Consider the following 13,726-nt stretch of genomic DNA (forward strand, 5'->3'; position numbering starts at 1 on the left):
TGATGAGCTAGGTCCATACTGATTATATATACAGCACATATTACACCAATTGGATGCAATACCACAGTTCTACTTTGTGCTGAGCTAGGTCAATACTGGTTTTATATACTGCGTGTGTATGTATTTATGTGTATATATATATATATGTGTGTATGTGTGTATATATATATATATATATACACAATATGTATGTGTGTGTGTGTGTGTGTATATATATATACACACACACACACACACACACATACATACATATTGTGTGTATATATATATATATATATATATATCAGCATGTAGAAGGGCACTCAATATGGAAATAACTTGCCAGGGTGCTTTCCTATGGAATGTATGTAACATGTCTGATGCTCCAATGAACAAAAAGCAGGCAGCACTCTGTGCAGCGGAGGTTTCGCCATCCATTTCAGCTTTGAGGATGGTTTCCATGGTGCCCAGCTTTACAGCTCGGTTGCAACCTCCCCCTGATTCTTTTTCTCTATGTGACGCCACTTGATGATGTCACTCGGCAGGCGACCCCCGAAGCACGGAGGCGGGTGGACGGACACGAGACTTCATTCGTTGGTACACTAGATTTAAGGTAAGCACTTGCACTGTTTAGTGTATCACACCTTGACAAAAAGGCAGTTGGGGCCTTGAAACGTTGGTTCATGTTGGATTAAACCTTCTATTGGATTTATCAAGTCCGGAGGAGTTCCACCTGCTTTTTGTTCATTGGAGCATCAGACATGTTATACACACACACACTGAAATGCCAAAAGTCATGGTATAGATGATGCCTAGTATCATATAGGGACCCCCCCCCCCCCCCTTCCTACCACGGCGAAGTGCAGTAGCTCGACGTGACATTGATTTCACAAGTGGACAGAAGACCTCTGAGAGATGTTGACCCATGTGGTCTGGATAGCTTCCCACAGCTCCCCCTATTTGTTATCTTGTGTGCAAATGGACCTCTCCACCATTACCCATAAATGCTTGATTGAGTTCATGTTGGGCGAATGTGGTAGCCACACCATTAGTCTGAACTCTCCAGAATGCTCCTTGAACCAATTCTGGACAACTTTAGACCGATAACACTGTGCATTATCCTCCTGGAATATTCTATCACTGTGGGGGTACATGAAGTCCATGAAGAGCTGCAAATGGTCATCAAGCAATGCAACTTAACGGTTACCGGTGAATGACGTGTTCAGGTGGACCCAGCCCATGCCACGGGAACACACCCCACACCATTATGGAACCACCACCAGCCTGCACGGTGGCTTGGTGACAACTGGGGTCCATAGGATCTGTGTCGCACCCAAACCCTATCATCAGCCCGAAACAACTGTAACCATGACTCATCAGACCATGCCACATGTTGCCTGTCCTCTAGGGTCCGATTAGCGGCGTCACAAGCCCAGGTGAGGTCCGGTGATGTAGTGTTTACTGGGGCTACTGCTCCTATATCCCATGGAAGCCGAAGAACGCTGCACTGACCTGCTCGATATGCGTCTGGTACCTCCTGCTTTGGATGTGATTTGAGCCAGTGTCACCTGTCTGTTACCACACTGCTGGTCACGATCGATAAGAACCCGTGGTCGACCACTGCGTAGTCCACGGTGGGTGGTAATGTTTTCCATGAGGTATTCCCAGTACACACAGTAGATTGAAGAATGTTGAATATCCGCACAATTTCTGAAATGGAATGTCCCATCCGTTGGGCACCCACTAACGTGCCCTGTTTGAACTTCAATTATTTACGTTGTGTTGCCATGAGCAGCCTAGCTGTTGTTCAGACTGACTCTCAAGATGTCAAATTACAACTGATGCAGGTCTGGGCATTTCCAAGACGTCACAGTACGGTGACCTCACTTGCCATCACCTTTACATACTGCTATCTCATGACTTTTGCCACTTCAGTGCTGCTTCGTTGTGAGCTAGATTCAGATTTGTTATAGTATGTAATTATATCCTAGTGCTGCTTTCTGAGGCGCTACATCCTTAATTATTTTTACAGTAGATATTATAATTTGCTGCTTTGCGATGAACTAGATCTATAATGATTCCAGTAAATATTATAGCTTTTACATATAGTATCATAATACTGCTTTTTGTGGAGCTTGATCCATAGTAATTACCACACAGATTATAAATGTTTACATATTAAAACATTATGCTGCTTTCTGGTGAGTTCAATATATGATTGTTACAGTACATATTATAACTGTTTGTTCGCTTTTGGACATCTAGATGACCTTGTGTAACTATTTTCATAATATGTCATAATTCTACTTTCTAGTGATCCAGATCCATAATTAATACAGCACATAGAACTATTAAAATGTTATAACATAATGCTGCTGTTTAATGAGCTAGATTTGTAATTTATTACAGCACATGTACTGTAGCTATTGAATATTATAATGATGTCTGGAGTTGAATTTATAATTATTACAGTATCTGTATAATATTTGAGAATGGCATGTCCTGAGACTGATATGCGCATGTAATCACCCCTCCCCCCCCTTCCCGTGCACTGTCAGGACAGGATTGTCTCCTCATGTCATCACCCGTTGAACTTACTCACCCCACCTTCCCGTGGGAAGGTGATGGGGTCAGGGTTGAAAGACAGGTGGACAGTGACGAGACGGGAGAGGGACAGGAATGGGAGCTTTGGGGGAAGGAGAGGTATATAATGATGAGGGATGGGGTAGGAGAGGTATAGAGATGGGGGGTGAGGGGTACAGAGTTGTGACAGAGGGGGAAACTCACTGTCTCCTGCAACGCCAGGCACAATAACTAGCGATCTGGTGCATGACGGGTCCATAATACTAGTTCTAATAATAATTCACATGTTAACTGCTGTGTTTATAATAATGATAATGTATTTGCCCCATCAAAACACTGTTTTTTTTTTTTTCAGTTTTGTTTTTTATTGGTATTGCTAGCGTAACAGATGTACAACATATTATAACTGCTTCAGCTTGGAATCCATACTGCTGTGTGATAGGTTATGACTAAACCGTAAAGCTTAAGTTATCGTTGTATTACATAGTGTAACTGGCTCACCAGCAATGCGCTGCTGCTTTCTATTAGTAGATTTAAATATTTATCTTCCATTTTTATTTAGCAAAAGTTAATTTATTTAATTAAAAACTATAACTGGGAGAACTTTATTGTGACAGGGCTTCAATACAGAATTCTGGGGGCAAATGTGACTACAAGATTACTGCTGTTCCTGACGTTTTGGAATCCTTTCTTTTGATGTCAATGGCTGTTGTTTCCTGGTTCTAGAATTTTACTTTATTTTGTTTAACCATGGAATAGGGAATTGATAAAAATATAATGTAACTGCTTTAGATTGATTTCCAAAATATATTTTCTGTTTATATATGGACAATAATAATAATAATACATTATGGGCAGGTTATAAATGAATGCTTTAATTTCTCTATATGGATATATAGTTAGCTTTTTCTATATGTATTTGTGTCTTTATATTTTTGCTGGCGTATATGTCATTATAAAAGTGCACACTAGTGTTCTTGGCTGCTTCAGAATTTTGGCAATTTTATACAATCCTGGTTAATAAGTTTCCGTATTGCTGTTCTGGTGAGATTGGGGTTATATAGGCTAGGCACACATGGTGTATAGTTTCTGTACAAAATATGCTCATTTACAGCGCTGAGATATGCTGTTACTCTTGGTGCAATAGCAAAAATACCATTTTACACATCAGTCCTCAGTGAAACTCAGTGCCTGTCCTTAGGTGTTTTATACTAAAATGGATGGATGAAATATACGAATGTGGTTCTAGCTTTATTTTTTTATACCAAAATAATATACATAACCAATGATTTTCATCTATTTTAATTTTCATATCTTAAGCTTGGTACACACTAGATGACCCGTGTACACACCACACTACAGTATTTGGTGAATGACCTCACGATATGTCGTTCCCGCACTGCATGTAAATGCATGGGGTCTTCAGTCACATCTTCAGATTGAACAGCATGTATGGCAGACCCCGCGGGAAATCGCGTAGTGCATACATACTGGATGATTTGAATGATTTGTCATTCCAATCCGTCGGAAAACGACAAATCATTTAAAAAATCATTTAGTATGTATCCAGCTTTAGATGCAATACATTGCTCAAGGTAACTTTTTACAGGGTGGTTCACAATTCAGAAATATGCAGCCACTGACAACTCAGACTTTCCAATATACGTATTATTTATCTGCTTAGTTTTTGTTATCTTTGTTTCGGAATGACCATACTTAGAACAGTATGTGTGTGGTTTTACACAGTGGCGGAAGATTACTGAATACTGACTGACATTAGCAGACTTGTGTTTCCAGCTGGTAAAGTTAGTGCTGGATTTAGAGAGGTCACCTAAGGCATGATCTAAGATGTTCCTATGAAGGGGGCAGCATTTAAATTAAGCAATCTCATTTTTGGGATCTAAAGTTTCCATAGCAAATAATGCTTGTGATGGTTTTGAAATTGGAATAAAGAATACAAATCTTGCGGCATATGCAGCGGGTAAAATAAGTATTGAACACATCAACATTTTTCTTAGTAAATATATTTGTAATGGGGCTATTGTAATGCAATTTTCACCAAATGTCAGAAACAGCCCATGCAATCTACACATGCAAAGAAATCAAACCAAGATGTCAATAAATTAAATTATGTGTAATACTGTAAAATACACAGAAATTTCAGTAAGCGTGTTCAACACTTTTTCTAATACTTCATACAAAAGCCTTTGTTGGTAATGACCGCTTCAAGACCGTATGCTGAAAAACAGCCCCAAACCATGATGTTCCCACCTACAAATTTCACTGTTGGTATGGTGTTTTTGAGGTGATGTGCAGTGCCATTTATTCTCCAAACATGGTGTGTATTATGGCATCCATCTGACCAGACTATATTCTCCCAGCATTTCACAGGCTTGTCCAAATATTGTGCAGCAAACTTTAAACAAACTTCAACCTGCTTTTTCTTCAGCAATGGAGTCTTGCGTGGTGAGCATGCATCCAGGCCATGGCAGTTGAGTAAATTACTTATTGTTTTCTTTGAAACAATTGTACCTGCTAATTTCAGGTCTTTCGGAAGTTCTCCACAAGTGGTCCTTGGCTCTTGGACAACTCTTCTGATAATTGTTTTCACTCTGTCAGAAATCTTGTGAGGAGCACTTGGTTATGTTTTTTCCACTTCCGGATTATGGCCCCAACAGTGCTCACTGGAACATTCAGAAGTTTAGAAATCCTTCTGTAACCAATGACATCAGTATGTTTTGCAACAATAAGGTTTCGAAGGTCTTGAGAGCTCTCTTTGCTTTTACCTATCATGAGATGTTTCTTGTGTGACACCTTGGTAATAAGACACCTTTTTCAGTTGGGACTGAACCACCTTATATTAATTTGCACTGACAAGGGGAAGGATTGCTTTCTAATTACTGATAGATTTCAGCTGGTGTCTTGGCTTTTCATGTCTTTTTGCACCTCCCTTCATGTGTTCAATACTTCTTCCCTGTGTCATTTCACATTATTACACATAACTTAATTTATGGACATCTATGGTTTGATTTCTGTGCATGTGTGGATTGCATGGGTTGTTGCTGACATTTGGTGAAAATTTCATTACAATATCCCCATTACAATTATATTTACTGTGAAAAATGTTGTGTTCAATACTTATTTTACCCGCTGTATGTACTCTTGGTTCCTGTGATATGCCAGTGTTTTCCTGGGAAGATCTGTACCCATAGAATGACTGACTACCTTTTTGAAGAGCTGTCTACCTTGAACTTGTTCAGCTTTTGCTTTGCCGTCCGCATGGACTCTGCTGAAAATGGGCATCCAAAAATGGCTGCCGCCTAGGAGTAGACAGATGCTAGAGGTCCTACTGGACCTCCAATGTCTGTTAGGCCAGCACAATGCACACAGCGCTGCCTGGAGAAGATACTGAAAGCTGCATCTTCTCCCGTGAAATCCCCTGGCAACGAGCATAAACCCCCCCATGGCAACGAGTATGTAACCCCTGACAACGAGCAGGTAATTTTAAAGTAATTAGAAGCCTTACTGTGGGGTAGAAAAATGGTGTCGAGCAAATATGTAAGTGGCACTTTGGTAATAGGCATGTGTGGCATAATGTGTAATGGGCTTTATGGTGTGTGGAATAATGTCACTATATCAGGGACGTCTGAGTAGTGCACTGCCTTATGGAGGAGCAAGGACAAGCTCCAGGTACGGGAAGGGAGGGGGCGCAAAATTGCTGCCTTGCAGCGGGTGACAGATATTCTAGTTTCGGCCCTGTGGAAGCTTTAAAAGGAGGGTGGAGCTTGAAATAATTGTTCTTCCTCTGTTAACCATGGTTGCCTGCAAGGAAACACATGTAGTCATCATTGCTTTGCACATAAGAGCTTCACAGGCAAGGATATTGCTGCTAGTAAGATTGCACCTAAATCAACCATTTAACAGATCATCAAGAACTTCAAGAAGAGAGGTTCAATAGTTGTGAAGAAGGCTTCAGGGCGCCCAAGAACGTCCAGCAAGCGCCAGGACCGTCTCCTAAAGTTGATTCAGCTGTGGGATAGGGGCACCACCAATGCAGAGCTTGCTCAGGAATGGCTGCAGGCAGCTGTGCGTACATGTTCAGACATATCGCGTTGACTGTGCTGTACAGTCGATGCTCAATATATCTGCAGATATATTGGAGCATCGGCTGTGTGTACGGTTAGCCGACCGCCCATACACTTGCAGCAGAGGCCTCAGGGAGGGGGGCGCGACACGCCCCCCCTCAGCCAGCAGGACCTGCAGCAAAGATAATGGTTGTTCAGTGTGTATGAACAATCATCATCTACAAATATATCTGCAGATCACTCCATCTGCAGATATCTGTTAGTTGTGTACCCACCTTTACATATTTGTTTTTTTTTTTTCACAAATTCTGCTCTAGAGGACCCCACCCCATTAAATAGATAAAAATAGTGAAAAAGTACATTGTTTATAACAGACAGAGAATTGTAATTGTTCATTAATCTTCAATGAAAGATTCTGAAATATTATTTTTGGGGAATCATAATCCCAAACCCACAAGTATTCAACTTCTGTAAACTGAAAATAAAAAAACATTAGCTGCATACTAACTTTCATTTCAATGTCTTTGGGGGCATGCAGCTCATCGCTACGATGCTTGGATACGCACATATTAGCCAATTATTGTAGCCCCAGAATCCCAAGTTTTTCTGTGTACCTCTATGGAGTGCAAAGTAGATGGACGTCAGTTGCTGTTCCAGAACGGAAAATACAGTGACATGATTCCTGCATAAAGTGATTATTGGGATATAGTGAAATCCAGATCATTACTGACACAGTGACTTTAATGTCAGATCTTGTGACTGAACATAATATTGCATGTTAGATTATGTTATACTAGTTCTAGTTGATTTCAAAAGCATAAAGTTGTTAAATCCATGTTGCCCTGTAATTGTTAGAATATAACAGTCATGAAAACTGTTTGGGACTCTCTTGAGACTAAGATTGCCTTGTCTAACCACCCATCGCTTCAAACACCTCTATGGTTTCATCTCTCTTTCCTCCTGGTCATTCACCCCACATGGTTTGTACATGGACAGCGGCTGGCATCAACCATTTTCATCATATTCTGTGTTGATTCGCTCCTTTTCGGATATACGGGAAAAATATTCTCTGCCACAGTCCTGTTCTATCAATCTCTTCAGATACGACACTTTATTGCTTCATCTTTCTTCTCCAGATTCTTTACGAAATCCCACAGTAATGGAGTGTCTTTGTATCTATAGGCCCCTGGACAAGGGCACCATATCTCAAATCTATCATTCTATCTTAGTCCAGGACGCCCCACTCCTGGAATCCCATGAACAAAGTTAGGAATCGGACTTGGGTACCTCTCTAGGTAAAGACACATGGGAGGCAATTCGCCTGAACATATCGAAATGTACTATGTGTTTCTATCAAGGGAAGCTCTTTTATACAGTATACACTCGCTGGTACCTTGTTCCAGAGTGTTTACATCAAATATATCCAGACACCTCTTACCTTTTGATGGAGACAATGTTTACAAATCTGTTTCATTTTCCATGTCTGGTAGACATGTTCATATATTGCCGCTTTGTGGTCGATGGTCCAATCCCTTATTTCCTCTTTAGTCCCCCTTGAGACCCCTCTTACCCCAGCCTCATTGCTTCTGTGTGCCCCGGCCTGCCAGTTATCCAAATGTGTGAACAGTTTTGTTCTACATATCTCTTGTGCTGCTAAATATCAAATTGCTAAGTCTGACCCACCAAACAGCTCCTCAACCGCATTTGGTTTGTGACCAAAATGGAGTATATAACAAGTCTCCAAAACAACACGTTGAGCAAATTTAATGCAGTCTGGTCTTCATGGTATAGGTGTTTCCCCTCTCTGCTCCCTTTACTCTTTCCCTCTGATCGTCTTCTATCCCCTTCTCCTCTATGACCCCCTCTTTCTTATTTTCTTATATATAATTATATTTATTATTAGTATGCATAGAAAAAAAATTACTTTTTCCCCCTCATGAGCCTTATTGTACTCGTTGCTCCTACCCCGCCCCCCCCCCTTTTTTTTTTTTTTTTGCCTGTTCATGTTCTCCCAGTTTAAATTTATAATTAAGATTCAGTAAATTATGTTCTGCCCAGCCCCCCCCCCCCCCCCCCCTAAACTAAATTTTCTCGGTGATTTATTCCCTGTTATTTTTGTCGGTCTGTTTTTGACTTCTCAAGAAAATTTTATGATAACAAAAAAACACACAAACTATAGATTTATTGGCAATTAAATTTTGTTCTGAAATTGCAATATGTGAGAAATATATGTACAATTCATATGATTAGGCCATTTTTTTATATCTTGTTTATTGCACAGTTATTGCTTTTATATATAGTGGCAACTAAACATTTTATTTAATAGCAATTCTATTTATTACAAATGTTTTGCTTTTGCAAATGTTGAGGGTACAAATAACGCAAGTGGGCTGCCAGGCGGTACCCATGTGGGAAATGCTGCTCTACATTATGCGTGTCAGGCTGTGCATGACCTTCTGAATGTAAGGATATGCTTTCCTAAATTTTTTTTTTTTTTTATATAGATATCTATAATTAAACAGCGTACTTGGTTTATTACATGATTCTGCTTTCCTGCTGGCTCCTGACTTCTATATTATTTTGGCCACTCCTGCTCTGCATACATTATAACTATGTGATATCGTCGTTAAATGCAGGATGTTTTTTGTGTGTTTATTTATGACTCATGATCACTATTTCCAAACTTCTCCTTCATTTGAACATTGTCATTAAGCTTTGTATTATGAGAGTATTAGTCAAAGCAGAGCCTCTTCTCTGGTTGGAGCTTCTACTAACAGATCCATGAAATTGTCCACAACAAGATTATAAGTATAACAGTACTCCAATAGTGTACAACCATTAATGATTACCCTACCACCCTGTGCCCCCAGAGTGCTCTGCCAATATCTTTCGCAACAAAATCCTATAAATTGTAAAGGTGCGTATCCACTACATGAGAGTGGAACGACTGTACGATTACAACTTTGTAATCGTGCAATCGTTCTCTATCCTGTGCTGTGGATAATGTGCCTACACTGAATGATATGTCGTTCAGTGCAGGCACCCACCCTCATCCCTGAACATGCACAAACTGTCGTTATCGGCAGGTTGGCCTGCATGTACAGGTGATGATTGATGTGGAAAATGCAGGATCGAGCATCGCTGGTCGTTTTCGACATTTTAATGTACAAATTATGAACGTTAATGAGCAATTGAACGATAACTATGTCGTAATCGTTCAATTGCTCATTTTAATCGTCTAGTGGATACACACCTTACCAGTGCTGGATTACAAATGAACTCCCCAGAAGTGACTGTCATTCTAACATGTAATGTGTTGCAATAAATAATATGTAATACAATAACCAATACAGGCATATGCCCCAGTAATGATCCACACACTAAAGGTGTATACACACACACCGATTTTTTTGAACGATTATTGTTAACTTTATCGTTCAATCGTTGAAAAAATCGTTCACTTTCTAAGTTATGCTGCCCATCCACTAGGCGATTATACCTAGCGATAGAGCGATAACGACGGTCGTTATCGCTCCATCGCTTGGTAATCGCCACAAATCGGGCTGTAAAACGTTAAAAACGACCAGCGATGCGCACGCACGCTGGTCATTTTTAACATCAATCGTCGCCTGTACATGACTGTCAACCCGACGACCGCCGTCAGGTTGCCATGTTCGGGGATGATAGATCTGCATACACTGAACGTGCGGGAGATGACTGCGTCGTAATCGTACAGTCGTCCCCCAGCAGCAGCATTAAAACGATAAACGATTATCGTTCATGCGCTTTCACGTTTTGTAGTTTATAGTTCAGTCAGGCTGACCAACTCAACGATTTTCATTAAGGGAATATGCAAAAATCGTTTGTAGTTAAAAATCGTTCATTATATTTAGTAAATGAACGATTTTAATAAACTATTTTTGTTCATTTTTCCCTTGAAATAATGAACGAAAATCGTTTATTAACATCGTTCATTTACAAAATCGTTGTGTGTGTATGCAGCTTCAGTAACCATCTATGCCAAACCATGAAATCAAATAATTAATATATCATTGTGAAAAATGGGTGCTTAATATCTCCTGATTACAAAAAAAATCAATCATACATAATATAGGTATCCACTTGTACCAAGTAATTTTATTATTAAAATAAGATTAAAAACAAATATGATTTCAAAACCGAATACCTAAAAAAAACATAAGTCAGAAATGATTTTACATGTGTGGCACTTAGGTCCCAGAATAAAAAGACTAAACAGATTTAGGCAATAAGTGCTCCAGAATAGCAAGTGCCAAATTTATACAGCGGGTTTTAAACGTCATCCTAGCTGGCAAATATAAAGCTGTACATATGGAACTTCTAAAGACCTAAATGAATAATGCACATGGGTGATGATGGATAGTAAGCTTGCCACATCCGACATAAGAGTGATGATAGTCCATCCACAAGGTATAAAATAACAGGGAATCTACAACAAGAAGGTTGGAGTAATACCAGCCTATGTACCTGTACACTGTTCACCTTTAGCAACAAGACAGTCTCTTGGTATTTTTCGATACCCAAATGCTGATTTTCTCAGAACCATGTATTCCAATCAGTGCTCCTAATATTGTACTGTATACTCAGAACAATGCCCTACACAGTACGTACAACCAGTACGCCACATATTTAACCATTTCCTGCAAGGGTAAATACATTATACAGGGGTGAAAAACGTGAGTGCCTGGGATTAAGTGTCAGGGCACTAGGATTGGGTGACCTTGATTCAGGGGCTGGAGTGTGAGTGGAGTGTAGGAAGCTTGGAGGTTTTAAGAAGCTTCTCCTTATGAGTAAGAACAGATGCATATCTACTGCAACTCTAATGTACTGAAGGGGTGGACCACATGGGATAGTGGGCCCCACTGAAGGCAGCAGACTGAACTGAGAACAGGTTTACTCAGAATGCTTTAGAGTGAGCTGACACAGCTATGAATCCTGCAGGCAAGGCTGGATGTAGTTGTCAAAGCTGGAATCTGTAGCAAAAGTAGTACTGGAGCCTGTGCTATGAGTGTCTGAAAGCGCTGGAAGCTGTAGCAGCGTTGAGTACTGGAAACTGCGCCTGTTGGAAACAGCGGTGAGTACTGGAGACTGCACTGGAAGTTGGAAACAGAGCTAATAGCTACAACAGTCTTTAAGTAATACTCATTGTTAACCAGGTTATATCTTTGCCAGACAAGCTGTAATTCTGATAAGAATGATCTGCTGTTCTTAATACTTTTAATGTAAGGTCCGGTTTCTTATTCACGGATGTCCCCCACAGTAATTAGCAGACACAGGAACTGATCAGTCACTGCTGGGTGCACTGAGATGTCCCTTTTTTTTTCCCCTGAGGCCACAACAGCAGTTGGTTTCAGTTTGTACTGTGTAGGTGTCCTTTCCCATCTGTTACATAACTTATTTATAACTCATTAGTCAGTAACCTGCTGGCTGTTGAACTGTCTGGTATCCATTTTCCTGTTCACCTCATACGATAATAAAATGGTGAGGAGTTCCTTCTTTTTTCTATTGGTATTCAATTTTTCGCCACAACTCCTAGCAGCTTTCTGGGGCCCGGCCACTGTTATGTGCTGGGAAGGGCAGGAGGAAGAAATTTGTATTGCAACTACCATAAGCATTGTCTCCAGAAATGTCCCCGGGGCTGGGGCACCTGTCCATATCCGCAGCCTCCATGCGTACGCTTTCTCAGCTGCTGGACATGGCAATGAGCAATGTCCGGTTTGCACAATGTACAGTGGTGGCCCTGTCCAAGAACGGCATTGACTTCCATGGGCGGTGTCTCCTGTTCACAGAGGGCGTGTGGCTGAGCAGAAACATCACGCTGGAGAGGAAGCCCTTCACGGTGCAGGAGTGCTGGCCGGAGGTTCAGCGTAGGGATGGACATAATCGGAATCCGATGGTTACTAATTAATGTCTTTGTTCCGATGGTTTTTACCATTTGATGGTGGGGGTTCGAATTTTGCCTCCCATCGAATGGAAAACATTTCATGGCGTTCCAATGTTTTTGTTTTTTTAATTCCTGATAGCTATGCCTCCCCTGACTTCTTCCTGGCTACATCGGCGCATATTCATGGGTCTGCCTCTCACTCCCTGGCTCCCTACCCTCTCTAGGGTGCTGCTAAGCAACAGGGCACATTGCTCGCTCTGATCTGCTCTCACTTTGCTGTGTCGGCACCATGGGCAGCTACTCTGCTTTAGCTTGGTGTAAGGTTAGATTTTTTTTCTGAGAGTGCTTCATTAAAATAGTCACTACTGAGCTCCCTTTTGTCAGAGATGAATGGTTCATACACCTAAACCTTTCTCGACCAATGCTATATAGAATAGTGAAAGCCCCATCAAAATCTGTCCAGTGGTTCAAGAGATTAGCCCGTACGAACAGGCAGACCCCAGAACCGGGAACTTTATTTTAGAGAGCGAGAGGAGAGATGATTAAGTTAAGCATAGTTTTGGAAAATTGCATGCCAGCTATTATTCACAAATAATATGACAAAATATTGCACCGGTCCAATATTGTGTCTTGTCTGAAAACACTCCCCCCAATCTTCATTTTTTTCTGTCAGAATCAATGTTCCCCCAGGCTTCCCCTGTTTCTCCATCTTGCACTAACACTGTAAGCTGGTCTGCAAATGATTTCAATGACGAGTGTCACATAATTAGTCATCCACCTGAGTATTCTGGGTACTTGGGAACTAAGCATGTGGATAGATAAGAGATGGTAAACTGTTACTGTTGATTTCATTTCTTAACCGAATTGTATTTATATTTGTAATTTTATAATGTACTACGGAACTATATTAATATACCATGCCACTTTGTTTGAAACCGTGATGCAATATTTGACAGTGCTGACAAAGTGAGTGATCCCTTTTTAGAATTAACTTCAGCAGTAACAAATGGGTAACCTATGTTGTTAATAATAATATTATTAGCATTTATATGGTGCCACAAGTGTCCCTCAATAGTACTGCAGCAATATGCACACTTCTCATATTAATGATGCCTTTTATTACATAATATATAAGCCTAAAACCCCAATGTATGCT

At 40.5% G+C, this 13,726-nt stretch overlaps 1 protein-coding gene across 2 annotated transcripts in view; it reads left to right on the forward strand.

Annotated features, from left to right (window-relative positions):
* Nucleotides 1-13,726, forward strand: part of RETREG3 (reticulophagy regulator family member 3) — a 32,755-nt gene that overhangs the window by 650 nt on the left and 18,379 nt on the right. The window lies entirely within an intron of this gene.

The sequence above is a fragment of the Taudactylus pleione genome, unplaced genomic scaffold (genome assembly GCF_031769625.1).
Source record: "Taudactylus pleione unplaced genomic scaffold, aTauple2 ptg000256l, whole genome shotgun sequence".
Classification (NCBI taxonomy): Eukaryota; Metazoa; Chordata; class Amphibia; order Anura; family Myobatrachidae; genus Taudactylus; species Taudactylus pleione.